The following is a 17,435-nucleotide window of genomic DNA, read 5'->3' on the forward strand; positions in this document are numbered from 1 at the left end:
CTCTAACATATTCAAGATCAGATGCTATCAGTATCTGTCTCTGGTTGGCGAAAAATAAAGAACTTTTATAAAGCTAAAAGAGATCAGATGCTAGAAAGAGGCAAAACTGAGATTAAAACATATGCCACAGCCTCAAATGCCTGTGTTTTTTCTCCATTACATTTTGTTTCATTCCCTCATTCAGAGGTTACTTCAGGTTAAAATATTTCCACGTTAATGGACTGTATTAATATCTTGCATCTCTGTGTAAAATGCCATGACATATCTGACTTTTTCTCCAAGAGTTTCAGACACCTAAGTAACCTGCAGCTTCAAGCAACTCACATGAAATAAGGAAGATGGGAAAGGGAGAGGAACTACATCTAGGAACCTGGGGATTTACACAGAAAAGCTATCTTTCTGAAGACTTGACTTTACTAAGAAAAAAAAAATGCTCCTGAAGTATTTTGGAACAGCTTTTCATATTCTAATAAGAGTTTTCATGCAAAGGCATGAAACCTGCTTTCCAAAGTCCCAGGCAGGTTAACGAACAATTGCTAAACCTTTCAATCTTCTGAATCTAAAGTTTCCATTAGACTAAGGGCAAAATTCAACCTAAACTCAGTCTCCTTACTAAACTATACATGGACAACTCAGAAATTTGTATTTATATCAAATATTAGCTTAAGCATATTGGTTGCCCACTATTTTTCATAAACACAAACCTGACTGATGTTTATCAAACAATTTTAAGCTTTGTTTACAAAGAACGTTGGAACATTCTGAAGTTCTCCTCGATCTGTAAAATATCTGGAGAAAACTGTTTTTTCACTTATATTTAATTTGCTTAGTCAAAAATTACCAAAAAAAATTTTAATTTGCATTTTACCAAGCCTCTTTTAAAATATACTTAGAGCACAGAAGAATTTTGAAAGCTTGGTTATTTGTACTCAGGACATCAGAAATGCCGCTGCCATAGACTTCCAAGGACGTTTCCTTGGTAAAGTCACAAAGTTCATAAACTCTGGAGCTTCTTAGTCTCTGCAGTCCCCAGCTGTCGGCAACATCTTTATCACCTACTCTTTCATTTTCCAAGTAAAGTGAAAATAGAGTCAGTGCATTAAGGAATGTTGATTTAACAAATTGTTATTAAGCATTTATATGTTTACTACTGTAGCCAGCTGCTATGGCTGCTATAAAAGAGGCATTTGATTGGGTCTTTGCGTTCAAGGAGCTTTCAATTTAAAAAGCCAATACTATTTCTCAGTAGAAGCTCCAATAATGGCCAGTAAAAACCCTGTTCCCAAGCCAGCCCCCAACCCTCTCCCTTTACATCATCCCTCAGCACCATCAACTATGATGAGTTTCCCACCATGGTGTTTCCTTCTGGGCAGATCTCAAGCCAGGCCTCGCCTTTGGCCCCAGCCCCTGTCCCAGCCATGGCAGCAGCTCTAGCCCAGGCCCCAGCTCCTGGCCCAGTACTAGCCCCAGGCTCTCCTCAGGCTGTGGGCCCACCTGCCCCCAAGCCTGCCCAGGACGGGGAAGGAACAGAAGGCCCTACTGCATCTGCAGTTTGATGATGAAGACCTGGAGGCCTTGCTTGGCAACAGCACAGACCCAGCTGTGTTCACAGACCTGGCATCCATCAACAACTCCAAGTTTCAGCAGCTGCTGAACCACGGTGTATCTGTGGCTTCCCACAAACTGAGCCCATGCTGATAGAGTACCCTGAGACTATAACTCACCTAGTAACAGGGGGCCAGAGGCCCCCTGACCCAGCTCCTGCTCCACTGGGGGCCCCAGGACTCCCCAACAGCCTCCTTTGAGGGGATGAAGACTTCTCCTCCAATGCAGACATGGACTTCTCAGCCCTGCTGTGTCAGATCACCTCCTAAGGGGGTGACGCCTTCCCTCCCCAGAGCACTGGGTTGCAGTGGATTGAATTCCTCCCAAACCACTTATGGATTCTTCTGAGGTGTGCTCCAACTGCCCCCAGAATTGGCGAAGTCTTCCTTGGGGCAGGTTGGGGGGACACATTTTATTCTTTTATTAGCAATATCTGTATCTCTCCCTCTTTTTGGACGTGCTTAAGTAGAAGTATTAAATTCTCTGGAAAGGAGGGAGCTAGGGAAACTCAAACTCTTTCTTCCCCTATCCTGATCGTCAGCTCCCTTCTCTGTAGGGAACTCTGGGGTCCCCCATCCCCATCCTCTAGCTTCTAGTACTCTCCTAGAGAGAAGAGTAGGCTGGAGCTAAGGTCTTTGGGCCCACAAAGCCTTATTATCAAGTGTCTTCCATCATGGATTCATTACACCTTGATCAAAATAATGCCCCAGTTACCAGCTCCTCTATGGCACTGGCATTGTCCCTGTGGCTAACACCAGCATTTAAGGGACTGGCCTTCTTGTCTTGCAACCCAGTTTGGTAGATGTTCTCTGTTCACCCTAGCAATATTCTTACCCTACCCAGCATATGACAGCTGGTGAGCACTGGCCAAATATCTCTGCTCCCACTAAGATCAGCTAAGTTGTATGCCTATAATGAGAAAGTTGTGTCTCCCAACTCACATATGTCAGTTACTTATCACTGTAATAAGTTATAATTACTAATATTTCAATATCATGTACATTCATTTGGGTTACCAAGAAGCAGACACCAACACAAAATTAAACATGCAAAAGACATCTTGCAGTAGGGAACAGGAGAAGGCAAGGAGCACTCTCAGAACAAGGTGAAGGTGTGATGCCTACAGAAGGAAAGAGAGAAGATATGAGGACTGGACTACAGTGCAGTCCCCAGGGATGTTCAACTGGACCACTGAGGAGTCCTTGAGCTTAAAGTAACCCAATAGAGGACAGGAATGAGTCGAGCTCTCCCTTCTGTGCCCAATCACTGGCTCAGAGAAGTCCACAGAAAACATGGCCTCAGAGCAAAGGTGGACTCAGAAGAGCAGCAGTTCAGCTATCTATTATGCTTCCCACAGCAGGAGCCTGAGGGGTGCGTTCTTTCTTGTTGCAGCATGTAAACCAGTATTGAAATAATAGCTAAGACTTAATGAACCTATATTAGTCTGTTCTCATGCTGCTAATGAAGACATACCCAAGACTGGGTAATTTATCAATAAGAAGAGGTTTAATGAACTCACAGTTCCATGTGGCTGGGGAGGCCACACAATCATGGCAGAAGATGAAGAAAGAGCAAAGGGACAACTTATATGGCAACAGGCAAGACAGCGTGTGCAGGGAAACTCCTCTTTATAAAACCATCAGATCTCATGAGACTTATTCACTGTCATGAAAACAGAATGGGAAAGACCCAACCCCGTGATTCAATTACCTCCCACCAGATCCCTCCCACGACACATGGGAATTATGGGAGCTATAACTCAAGATGAGATTTGGTTGGGAACACAGTCAAACCACATCAGAGCCCTTAATGTATAGACTATTTAAAGTATCTTTCATGCATCAGTGTAATACTCATAGTCACATAGACATGGGTACTATTATCACCCCTATATACAAACCAGGAAACTGAGTCATAAGCCATGGTCAAACAGCTAGTAAGTGGTAGAACTACAATTTGAATCCAAAAGTCTTTACTGATTCAAAACTTTCAGTGAAAAAGTTGTTTTTTCTATTAAAAATTAAGTTAAACATTTTGGAAAGACTCACTAAAAGCAAGTTGATAAATTTTTTCTGTCACATTAAATATAATTAACTGAAAAAGATTAGGGGAAGGAAATCTTAAAAATCTAGGAAGGACTCTACCTAGGAGATCTAGGAAGTCATTCAGTGGTGCCTGGATTCAGCCATTCATTCAACTACAACATGTGCTAGACATTGTTCTATGTACAAAACTGACAGGAGAATTTTTTAAAATCCCTGCCCTCATGCAGCTTACATTTATGTGTGTGGAAGGGGAGGATAATGAATGTGTTGTATAGTATATTAAGAGGTAATTAGTGCAAAACAGGGAAGGAAAGTAGAAAGCTTACAGATGGTTAGAAGTGTGTGTGTGGTTGGAGGAGGGTAGCAACTTTAAATAGGGAGGTCAGGGAAAGTCTCATTGAGCTAATGGTTGAGCAAAGGCAATAGAGGTGAAGGAGAGATGCCTGGGGAAGGAGCATTCAGGTACAGAGAACAGTAAGAACGAAGGCAGAGGCCGGAACATGCCTGGCAGTTCCATAAACAGCAAAGAGGCAAGTTTAGCTGGAGCAGAGAGAGCAAGGGGGAGAGGTGGGAGGACAGATCATGTATGGTCTGGTGGGTCACCATAAACACTTACACTTTTACTGGGAGTGATATGGAACCCACTGGAGGTCCTGAAGAGAGAAGCAATCTGACTTCTGTTATAATGGAATCCCTCTGACTACATATAGAGAACAGATAAGGTTGGGGGTGGTAAGGATGGAAGCAGGAAAACAAATTTAGGAGGCTACTGCAGAATCCTACAAGCAGATTGCTTTGCAATCTCCACTCCAAAAATCCACTATAAAAAAATCTAAAATGTTAATGATAGAAAGTGTATTAGGGAAGTGACTTGCATTGGGACAATAATGCATTATTATAATCATAGGAACCATAGTTAAGGAAAAGGCCTTGTCCTCGGTGCCAGTCCTCTGTCTATCTGGGCTCCCATCTATTCTCCTGCCTTCCACTTCATATGACTGAACCGTACAAACTACAGTCCTAGACAGCTGGCTTCTGATGCCAATAGATTAATGAGAGACTAGCAGGAGATCAGATAAACAAGAAAGAGAAAGGTCAGAGTATTTCTCTCCCTACCTCCTCTACTCCATGTGGCATTTGCAGAGTGGCCACATTCTTCATTATTCCAGCCCCCTGTTGGGTACACCCTCCACGGTTCCAATTACTCCTGGGTGGCCGAGATCCTGGGTTCTGCTCTCACCAAGTAGATCCTGTGCTATAGCTGAGTTCTCGCCAGTCAGCTCCCTTATTGGCTCTGATGACAACTTCTCTCTTTGTTCCTTTAGCCCAAAGGGTGGTAATGGCTACCTGCAGTTGGTAACCTCTGAATTATATAACAGATCCCCATTTGCTCTTTTAGCTTTTTCAATACCTTTGTAATTAGTTCCCTATACCAAATCCCCCTATTGAACCACTTGGTGATGTTTTGTTTTTCTGACTAGATCCTGACGAATATACCCTTACATCAAGAGTCACAAATGAATGTACATGTATATAACTGTTTAAATCTTGAACATATGCATATATTGTTCTGTATGATCCATAATACTCACATCAAATTCTTCCCATGGGAATTAGGCTGGCGGAGTGGTGGGAGAGATGGAAGAAGAGAGGGGAAGCAGGAGTGAAAAGAGGATGTGGGGAAGGGAGCAGGAGAAAAGGTAGAGGGGCATGTAGTACATGCCAAAGCTTCAGTGCTTTGCAAGCAGGCTCTTACTTGGCACCCAAGGCAAAGTCCCAGAAGCTCCTTTTACTGTGGGGAGTCACTAGTAGAAAATGCCAGCCCTGTCCTTCCTTCAAAGAGCCTACAGCCATCCGTTAACACCAACAGACTCCAGGCCATAGTATCTGCTGGAGCAATGTCCTCGGAGCCGCCAGAAATGAAGGTTTTAGACAGGCATGGTGGCTCATGCCTACATTCTCAACATTTTGGGAGGCTGAGGCAGGTGGATCGCCTGAGGCCAGGAGTTTGAGACCAGCCTAGGTAACATGGCAAAACCTGGTCTCCACAAAAAATACAAAAATTAGCCAAGAGTGGTGGGTGACTCATGCCTGTAGTGCCAGCTTCCCAGCTACTTGGAAAGCAAGATGAAGAATCACTTGAGCCCTGGAGGTTGAAGCTGCAGTGAGCCATGATCATGCCACTGCGCTCCAGCCTGGGTGACAGTGAAATCCTGTCTCGGAAAAAAAAGAAATGAAGGTCTTGCGTTCACCTGCCCTCTGCTCACAGTATTCAATAATGAGAAAGTCAAAGAAGAGGAAGCAGATGAACAGAAAAGGCAGTGGAGAGAAACTTGAGCCATTGAGGTGTCAATCAAATATCAAATATTTAATTAATATCAAAGACACCATTCTCATTTACAACACAATATCACCAAACATCACACCAGGTATCACGTTGCTTAGCTGTGCCAGAACAAGGTGTGCTGCACACATGCAAGGACAAGAGAGGCTCCCATGAGCAACCTCGGGACTAATGCTTATTATTGTTGCAGATAAGTAATATGCATTAACAATCATAGACAATTTAGCTTCAAGTATGAGCAGACAGCAAAAGCTTCCATACAAAAACACATAAGGTGATAGTCTTCCAAAAGCGTTTGGTATAAAGGAATGCTGAATCGACCTGAGGAACAGGTACTCTCACTGACATGAAAACACTGTTTCAGCACTATAACTGTTAGATGCTACTTAGTTTAATTCAAAAAGGGATCACATCCTTCAAAATCATAGTATAAAGTGACATCACTATATTTGTGTAAGACCTAAAAAATTAGATAATGTTTACTGATTTGTTAGATATGAAAATATAATCCATACAAATATAACCCATAAAAGGCTTCAAATTACTTAAAAGCCTTTCTCCCTGGAGAGGAAGTAGTTTGTGGCAGAGTCTGAAAGCTTTTTAAAGTGTGACTTTGATCCCCATCTGCTGTAGTCAGGGTGGGAGAAGAACACTGATGGGAGAAAAAGCAAGACCCTGGAAAAAGGGGTTGCTATTTTCCTGGAGGGATAATTTCTTTAGTATCAGTAGTAGTATTCATTAGCAGTATTCTGCCTGGAAGCCAGTTCTTCCTATATCAAACTGTGGACACTAAGAAAGGAAGGGAGCAGCCACTGAAAGTGAGAAGTACTATACACACATTAATTTATTTATCCTAATAGCAATCCATTCCCTGATACAAAAATGTACATACAGAGAAAGGTTGAAAAATGTGGTTATTGTCATACCTCTAATAATACACTCTGGAATTCAACTTCCAAAACAAATAAAGTATCCTTCCATTCACACTATAAGCACACCCAAGAAAATTCTGAGGATAATTTAAAAAATAACAGTAGCAAATTTGACCAGGATGGTAGGATGTCATGGGGAGTCTGACCCTGTGGCTGGTAGGAGCAAAGTATGGTCTTGAAAGAAGAATGTGAAATAAGACATAATGAATGAAATTTGGAAAACAAGAGAAGCCATGGAAACAGCAGGAAAAGCCTAGAAACAGGAATTTTTAAGTCCTTTAGACATACGACTGAATATAAAACGAATGCAGACTGCTTCTACATCTATCTCGAGCCCTGACAACTTCTTTTAAATTCTAGGCACTATTTTCCATTGCATAAGTCTCTTCCACTAAACATGGTCAAAATTAAATTTATTATCTGCCTCCTTGTTTGCATATTTTTGGTGACTTAACTCTCATTCTAAATCCCTTCTCTCTTTTCCTCCAGGACAGAGACTGGTCATGCAAATATTATTATCCCAGTCTTCCTACTGCTACAGTTTGCCTGTAAGATGTAAAAAGAAATTGAGGTGGGGAGGGGTGCTCCTTGTCCATAAGAAAGTGTCTCCATGACAGAGCCCATGGCCCCTTCCCCTTTTCCTTCTGCCTGGAACATAGATACCTTTGCAGGCAGTTGCAATCATGAAAGCAAAAGCCTCATGCTAGGGATGGAAGAGCAGGAAAACAGGCAGAAGCTGCTTTATGATGGTGTCACTGAGCCAACATCCCACTCACTGTGTTCTTGTGAAGTAAGCCCAGTGGTTTAAGTTACTATTAGACATGCTTTCTGAGCAGAGTCAACATAAGCCTCATTGGAATATCCCCAAACCTTTTTATTCTCATGTGTTTCATGTCTTGGTAATGGTATCCCCATCTCACCAGTGGCATCAACAAAATCCAAGGAATAATCTCTAAATCCTACTCATTCAGTCTTGCTTGCTTCTCACTCTATTTCTGAAATGTCTCTTCCAACCCTTCTCTTTCTTCTCTTCTTGTTCATCTTTACTTTCACCACCTCATTCATGCTCTAGTTCCCTACACTACTAAAATGCCACCAAACTCCTCTTTCTGCCACTAATCTTCCCAGAACGCACAAATCTCTACTTACAGGTTTTCGCACACCTCAAACCTTGAAGTCTTGGCTCCCAGCTTGCTTCACAAGAGCCTCACAATCCTGGGGCCCAGCAATGGCTAAAAAAATATGTCTAGTGTATATTTTAACTGACATTAAAAAAACACGTAGATACAAAGTAAAACAAGATATCCTTTATGTTCAGGAAATATACAAAGACATCTAACGAACTCTATAAAGCATAGTAAGCACTGTTTTGGTCAAAAAATGAAACAAGCCAACTTTACAAAGACATCTTTAATATGATTTCAAGATTAGTAATGCCGCACTGAGGTGAATATTCTTACAAGCTATTCTTAGTATTACATATATCAGCTCACTTGTTCCAGAGAACAAGTATTTAATATATGTTACAAGTCTCAAAAAGCATACACTCCTAATATAATATTTCCAGTCTAGAAATATTGTGAAATCCAGCCCTTCTCTCAAGGTTTTTGCAGATATTCATCATGGCACAAATTAAGATATGTATGTATGAGGAAAGAATATATAACCATTGAAACATTAGAGTTTTTGAACAGGAAAATATTCAGGATACAATGCTAAGGGAAAAGCAAGATACAAAATTGTTTTTATGGCATCATTAACTGCAGAAAATACACATGGAAACAATAATAATAAGGATGAACCACTTAGCACTCACTATGATGGTTGGTCATATCACACATTTCTCCCCCTTTATTTCTTTTTTTATGTTTCTGTACTTCCCAAATACTTTAGGCACATATTATTTCTGCATTCAGAAAAATATATGACAGGTCTGGAGATGTATGAGTAATAAAGAAACAAAAAAATAGTAAAAACTGAAAAAGTAAAAGAGAAATTCAGGTTGAGTTATTTATTAAATGATGGTAACTTGCCATACCAGATTCAATGTTACTTTGGGGAAAGGAGTGGGAAGCCCTGAGTATGCAGCCCCTAAGGGCAGGGACTTGCAATCACGATCAATAACCACATCGCCGTTTAGACAGAGTCTATTATAGCTTATGTTAATTCAGAATTCTAATTACGAGGTCCTGACAGTTTACAATTTCCTATTCAAACAAGTTTCCCAAACAATCCTAAATAACTCCCTTTATAAAGCCGCTGTGGAAGATGACAAAAATACTCAAGTCGCTGCATGTCAGCCGTTAGCTGTGTGTATTAATGAGGCCAGAATTTCTTCCTTTTGGTGGGTTCGTGGTCTCACTGACTTCAAGAATGAAACCACAGACCTTCTCAGCCAGTGTTACAGTTCTTAAAGACGGTGTGTTCGGAGTTTGTTCCTTCAGATGTATCTGGAGTTCTTCCTTTCAGTGGGTTCCTGGTCTCACTGACTTCAAGAATGAAGCCAACGACCTTAGACCTTCGCGGTGAGTGTTACAGCTCTTAAAGGTGGTGCAGACCCAAAGAGTGAGCAGTAGCAAGATTTATTGTGAAGAGCGAAAGAACAAAGCTACCACAGCATGGAGGTGGACCCGAGTGGGTTGCCGCTGCTGGCTGGGATGGCCAGCTTTCCGTACCTTATTTGTCCCTGCCCACATATTTCTGATTGGTCCATTTTACAGAGTGCTGATTGGTGCATTTTACAATCCTCTTGTAAGACAGAAAAGTTCTCCAAGTCCCCACCTTACCCAGAAGTCCAGCTGGCTTCACCTCTCAATGCTTCAGTGGCCCAAGATTTGTCCTGCAATATACCTACAAACTCTCAAATTCAGTATAATCTAACAAAATGGTTTTAAATAGAGCTTTTATAAAAGAAACAAAGTTCTTATTTTGCAATAAAAAAGAAAGACACTGAGAAACACCTGAGGTAAAGATCTAAGGATTTAGAGGCACAAAAGCCTCAGTTCAAAATCAAACACCATCACTTATAAACTGTATGACCTTACTCAGATTGTTTACATTCTCTGAGCAAATACAGAAATAGAAAAAGATAAGCTCCAACTTCTAAGAATTCAAATGTCAGTTAATCATATTCATTTCTTTTAAAAGCCCTATGTGTTTTATAGCTTGCTTTTAACCTTCATTCTCTAAAGAACATCTCAGAACCTGATAAAAGCATTAATATTTGAAACACATTATATATAGTTGACATTTTAAACTATATATTTTCATGATATTATAGAGACTGTTCTGCTGTGTGGCTGCTGGACACCAATATGTAATTCTAAAATAAATGAAAACACTGGGGGCATACTGAGGTCCCTGGTGAGAACAAGTAAAAAGTGTGGTGTTTAAGCAAGTATGCTACATACAGCTATCTTTACTGAGAAAAAAAATAAGTTGCTAGTAAAATGTTGATATGCATTTAGCCCTTGGGAACAGATGGTGCTACCTACTGAAACCATTACATATTGATATGGTCAGGGAACAGAGCCTCAGGGCCAGGCATATAAAAAGAATTAGGCAACTTCTGTCAGAAAGTTTCTACTAGAATTCAGGTCTCTCTCAACCTCAACACATACCTCAGAAGTTACTTTTCAGAATACATTCCCAATTCCCCTTCTTAGTTTCTTGTTTTGCTCCTAAAACTGCTTACTATTTTCAATTTCACTGGGTCTTAATTAATTGAAAGTTTATATTATGCTAAAGAAAAATATCCCAAAAGACTTTCTTAAAAGTTTAAAGTCTTATAGATGATTGACTGAATATGGGAGGCATCTGTTGAAAATAATTCGATAATTAATTAGATGACATCCTTTTAATTTTTTATTCCTGTCCTAATGTATGTAATACCTGGTTATGCCTCTAGGCAAAAATATGCCACAGAATGAGTTACAAGTTTCTTTTGAAATTGCTTTCTCCAGTCAATTGTTTATTTCATCGTATCAAGGTCATTTTGAACCTATAGGTCTTATTATAGTTAATGGTTCCAGTAATACATAGGGGAGTCGAAGATAAAACTATTAAGTCACTCAAAAACAAAATGAAAATATAAGAAAAATATAGAATATGACTATACTATTATAGCCATCCTTTGTTATCCATAAGGGATAGGTTTCAGGACCCCCTTGAATACCAAAATCCATGGATGCTTCAGGCCCTTATATTAAATGGCATAGTATTTACATACAATATTCTCCTGTATACTTTTAATCTTCTCCAGGTTACTTATAATACCTAATACAATATAAATGTTATGTAAACCATTATTATACTATCTTGTCTTTTATTTGTAATTTTATTTGTAATTTTTTCCCAAATACCTTCGATCTGCAGTTGGTTGAATCCTTGGATCCCATGGATGTGGAGGGCCAACTGTATGATGATTCTCCAGAGCAAACTTTATACCTCTGTATATCTCCAGTAAAGTTGAAATGCAGATAAAAACACCCCTTGTCAATGACAACAATCTTAAGAGGATGATCAGAAAATTCATCCAAATACAACATTCTGGGATTTATAGGTACACTAATAAAAACTGTAGGATGACTTCAAGGCGCTGCCTCACCCCAAAGAAAAGCAAACCCCACTCTTTACCTCCCAACTTCCTCCCATCCCAAGTTCACAAAAAATAATGGACTAGCCAAAGGTTGGAAGGATGTGCTCCTATCTCTAGATTGCAACCAATAAGTACCTGGCATGACATTTTTTTTTTTTTTTTTTTTTAAGACAGGGTCTCACTCAGTCTGTTACCCAGGCTGGAGTGTAGAAGTGTAATCATAGCTCACTGCTGATTCCAACTTCTGGTTCAAGTGATCATCTACCTCGGTTTTCTAATTGGCTGGGACTACAGGCATGTTCCACCATGCCTGGCTAAACTTTTTACTTTTGATCTTTCTGTAGAGGCAGGGTCTCACTTTGTTGGTCAGGCTCGTCTCAAACTCCTGGCCTCAAGCAATTCTCCTGTCATCTTCCCAAAGTGCTGTGATTACCGATGTGAGCCACTGTGCCCAGCCATAATAAAATTTTTTTAAGCTAAAGGTAATTGCAACATTTTAGAACCCCCAAGGATAAAGAATATTAAAACATTTAAAAAAGAAAAAACAGGTTATTTTAAAATGAATGACTGTAGCCACTCTACTATGCAATAGAACATCAGGATTTATTTCTCTTATAAAACTGTAATTTTATACTTGCTGACCAACCTATCTCTAAACCCCTGTACCTACTACTTTTCCCAGCCCTTAATAACCACTATTATACTCTCTACTTCTATGAGATCAACTTTTTTAGGTTCCACATGAATGAGATCATGCAGTATTTGTCGTCCTATGCTTGGTTTATTTCACTTAACATAACACCCTCTACGTTCATCCATGTTGTCACAAATGACAGAATTTTGTTATTTTTTATAATAAAATGTAGTCTTTTACAGTTAAATAAAAATGGTATGAGTATATATACATTTTCTTTATCATTTCTTTATCATTCTTTATTATTTTCCAATGATAGACATTTAAGTAGATTTCCATATCTTATTGTGTACAGTATTGCAGTAAACATGGGAATACATACATGTCTTCAACATATGAATTTCATTTCCTTTGAATAGATACCCAGTAGTGGATTACTGGATCACATGGTAGTCCTATTTTTAATTTTTTTTGCGGGACTCCCATTCTGTTTTCCATAATGGCTGTGCCAATTTATATTCCCACCAGCAGTGTTTAAGAGTTCACCTTTCTCCACATCTTTCCCAGCATTTGTTGTCTTTTGTCTATTTGATTATAGCCATTCTAACTTGGGTGAGATGATAGTTCACTGTGGTTTTGATTTGCAGTTCCCCGATAATTAGTGATATTGAGCATTTTTTCATATATCTGTTGACCATTTGTATATCTTCTTTTGAGAAATGTCTATTCAGATTGCTTGCCCATTTGTAAATTGGATTATTTGGTTTGTTATTGAATTGTTGTAGTTCCTTGCACATTCTGGATATTAAACCCTTGTCATCAGACACATAGTTTCTGAATAATTTCTCTCATGCTGTAAGTTTTCTCTTCACTCTGTTATTTCCTTTGCTGTGCAGAAGCTTTTTAGTTTGATGTAATCTTCTTTGTCTACTTTTGCCATAGTCAACAATAATGTATTGTATATTTCAAAACAGTTAGAAGAGAGGATTTTTAATTTTCTCACCACAAAGAAACAACAAGTTTCAGGTGATGGATATGCTAATTGCTCAGATTCGATCATTACACACTGTGCGTATATATTGAAGCATCATAATGTATCCCATAAATATGTACCATTATGTGTCCATTCAAAACAAAATAAAACAAATTTAAAAATAAACAAAACCAGACTGCATGCTTTTCATTAGCAACACTAGAAGTTAGAAGATAGTGGAGTAATACCTTCAAAGTTCTGAGGGAGAATGATTTCAACCTGGAATTCTATGCCCAGCCAATTTCCCCATTAAAATGAGGAAAATTTTAGGTCTGCATAGAATCAGAAAATTTCTCACACACTATTTCCTACAAAGGTGGCAGATCAGAAAACAGAGGCTCCAATTTAAAAGAATTATGAAGAAATAATGACAACTCTCAGCCTGTTCTCCAAATACTAGTTCAGACTAAAGCAAGCTATAGGAAGGCTATAGGAAGGACGTATCTGCAGAGAGAGGCAAAAATGGAGAGATTACTGCTGTACTTTGGAATACTGATTCTCAAACTGAATCAGACACAACATCCCAGTCTGGACACTCTCCCTTTGTCTTCAGATTCACCCTGTATTCTCTGCTCTGTGCCTTGGGAAGCTAAGGAACCCTAACAGCAGACATTTTTGCTTTTTAGATTCTCTTTTGGTTTCCCTTTTGGCGAAATGTCATCACATAATCCAAGGAAAGAAGAGAAAGAATACAGGAGATTTATCCCTTGGCTCCCTCCCTGCCACAGAAGGTGAGACAGTGACCAGAGGCCTCACTAAAAACCATAGCTTCCATCAGAAAGCCTCTCTCTCGTGGCTATAGTTCCCACCCAGTTCTGGCCACAGCTCCCTTCTGCCCACTGAGGCCTAGGAGGAGTAAGGGCCTCCCTCCACAGTCAATCCCTGAATGACTCACTCATCCCTAAATCCTGCCCAACCCTCTGTAATTTGTAAATTGTCCTTTACAGCAGGACAAGTATTTTTTGCTGAACCCTAACTCAATAATAATCAATAAGCTCCTCTTTGATTTTTTTTTTAAAGATAACTCTTTTTGCTAACCAGAAATGAAATGTATAGCTAAATTATCTGCACATTTTCAAATAAATAAATAAATACATTTTCCTAACTAGAATAGAAATAAACAATAACTGAAATAACATGTATTTCAGTATGTAAACACTTAGATATAACTGGTCAAGAAGATAAAGTAGATGTGTACACCCACTTATATAATAAAGAAGTCTGGGTTTAGGGGAAGTTAAGCAATATTTAACTGAATGCTGTCAACACTATTCTCTTTTTTTGACATTTTGAAATAAGGGCTTAATAGTTTTTGTATATAGCCATAAAATCAAGAATGTGACAACTGAAAATGAAGGCTGATATAAGCATCCTGTATTGATAAAACAAATATCACATTACTGCTGCTGGTGACATTGCTTTTTGAAATGGTGAGCAATTCTCAGAAAAGTTGCTAACAAGAAAAGTTCAATCTTCCCTCAATTTACCTGGGTGTCTTCTACATATCTGCAAAACTTGCTATATATTAAAAGTATATAAAATACACTTTGTGTTTTATAAGTAAATAATTATTTCTAGGCTCAATTAAATATGAACAAGTTTTTGCCTACATAATGTCTAAGAGGACACTGAGATGTGATGTAGGAAGAACAATTCTTCATCATGCATCAGAATTTCTAGAATCCCTGGACCCTACCCACTAAATACCGTAGCAATGCCCAATCACTGAGAAAATTCAAAAACACCCCCAAAAATGTTTTAAATGTCTGCTAGGGAGTATTAATATTCCCACTGAATGTTAATGGGAATATTAATTATTCCCTGTGAGAACCAGGGTTTACAATCTGGAACAACTTCAGGAGGCAACAAAGGAAGACAAGATGGGTAGGGAAGAAAAAAAAAAGTTAAAACGACAAAAAAAGTTCAAATGAATGAAATGGCAATCAACATATATGTGGCTGCGCAGACAAATGTAGTTGATCTTGATCATGTAAACTCCATTAGGAGGTTTTCAATTTGTAGAATCAACAACTTAAAAGTGCAGATAAGCCGGGCGCAGTGACTCATGCCTGTAATCCCAGCACTTTGAGAAGCTGAGGCAGGTGGTTCACCTGAGGTCAGACGTTCGAGACCAGTCTGGCCAACATGGCAAAACCCCATGTCTACTAAAAATACAAAAATTAGCTGGACATAGTGGAGGATGCCTGTAATCCCAGCTACTCAGGAGGCTGAGGCAAGAGAATCGCTTGAACCCAGGAGGCAGAGGTTGCAGTGAGCCGAAATCGTGCCACTGCACTCCAACCTGGGCGACAGGGCAAAATTCCATCTCAAAAAAATAATAATAATAAATAAATAAAGTGTAGGTAGAGATCGTCATGAGGATTACAGAACATAAAATAATCAACTATAGGAGGATTACAGAACATAAAACAATCAACCTCCAGAAAAAATAAGTTTGGAATGCAGATGCCGTTGGCAATGGTTTCAGACTCTCTTAAGTCTAAGCCAGTACCTCTGAAATTCCCTCAGAGTCATAAAACGATTGCTACAGCTCCAGACATAGCAAGGCTAAAAATATGTTATCTGTCACACACCAAAACTACAAAAAAATAAAATTAGCCAGGGGTAGTGGCATGTGCCCATGGTTCCAGCTACTTTGGAGGCTGAGTCAGGAGGATTGTTTGAGCCCAGGAGGTCAAGGCTTCAGTGAGTCATGAAATTGCCACTGCACTCGAGCCTGGGCAACAAAGTGAGACTCCGTCTCAAAAAAAAGACCAAAAAACTAACAAACAAAAAAACTTATGTCACATGGCCACTTATAGCTCTCAGGAAAGCTAGCAAAGCAAGTATCTTACCTAGGGCTGGAAATATTACAGCAAGAAAAAAATAAGGAAAATGACTATCAAGTAGGCAATTAATATTGTCAGCAAGAAATGCAGGGCCATAATGTCCATACCTAAAGGAACAAAACATAAAGGGATAAGTATATTAATTAAATTACAAAGAGATACATACACTATTTAAATTACAAAGCAAACTGTAGTTAAGATATGGTCCCTAGACTCCTTCCGACTTGTAGCTCTGTTATTCTCAATAAGTAGCAACAAAAATTTGTCCAAATAGCTGCTCTAACTCCTACCACACAGACATTGCCATTCCAGGCAGTGAGAAAGGGGAAGACATCAGACAGGAACCATTACTTCCCTCTCAGAAAATGGCCCATAGGTTTGTAGTCATCACTTCTGTTTGTATGTTTGTTCCCACCGACCCTTGTATTGAAATTTGATCCCAATGTTGGAGGTAGGGGCCTAATGGGAGTTGTTTGGGTGATAGGGGTGAACACCTATGAATAGATTAATGCCCTCCCTGTGGTGGGTGGTGAGTGAGTTCTCACTCTGTTAGTTTCCGTGAGGGCTGGTTGTTAAAATGAGTCTGGCATCTCCTCTCTCACACTCTCTCGTTTCTTCTCTCACCATGTAATCTCTGCACACACTGGCAACACTTTGCCTTCCACGTAAGTTGAATTAGCCTGAGGCTCTCACCAGTTGACAGAGCCATGCTTCTTGTATAGTCTGAAGATTCTCTTACCTTTATAAATTACCCAGCCTCAGGTATTTCTTTCCAGCAACACTAAACAGACTAAAACACCCCACTAGACTGAACTTAAGTCTTGGCTATAGCTGCAATGGAAGAGATGCTGTGACATATGTGAGACCCTGACTGTTCCCCAGCCAGCTACTGGCAGATTTTTGAGGCAACATTTGTAAGCCAATTCTTGCCCCTATTGCAGCAAGACTCACTTTCTACTCTCCTCAGAGAAGCATCAGCAGTCTCTGGCTTGTATCTGACTTCTGTAAAAACAAACATTGCCTCTGCAATTCTTCATTAAGACTGATGATCTTACGGGACCTGGTCCTATTTCGCATGGTAGAAATAACAAAGCTGGTGTTTCCCAGAGTTGTGTTATTGATCCACATTCTCTATAGACAATCATGGTCAGTCCCATTGTTAACGAAAGGGGGAAAGGGAAAATGAGAAATATAGACTTCAGCCACACAGCATTTACCCAACTAAAAATTCTGTTGCTTATAAGAATGTGAGAACATCTTGGAGGTCCACTAGCAGTAGGTAACCATACTCCAAGTGGAAGAAAGGGAAGCCGGATGTTTGTGTGAGTGAGCTAACTCTTCCCCACCCAGCACCCTCTGCAGGAAGTACTGTAATGACTAAAGTCTAAGAAGAATG

At 39.6% G+C, this 17,435-nt stretch overlaps 1 protein-coding gene and 1 pseudogene across 8 annotated transcripts in view; one reads left to right on the top strand and one right to left on the bottom strand.

The window, feature by feature from the left end:
- Nucleotides 1-17,435, bottom strand: part of CADPS2 (calcium dependent secretion activator 2) — a 560,307-nt gene that overhangs the window by 523,336 nt on the left and 19,536 nt on the right. The gene's annotated exons all lie outside the window — the stretch shown is intronic.
- LOC140709539 (transcription factor p65 pseudogene) lies at nt 1,272-2,271 on the top strand (annotated as a pseudogene).

Source organism: Chlorocebus sabaeus, chromosome 21, assembly GCF_047675955.1.
Source record: "Chlorocebus sabaeus isolate Y175 chromosome 21, mChlSab1.0.hap1, whole genome shotgun sequence".
In the NCBI taxonomy this organism is placed as follows: Eukaryota; Metazoa; Chordata; class Mammalia; order Primates; family Cercopithecidae; genus Chlorocebus; species Chlorocebus sabaeus.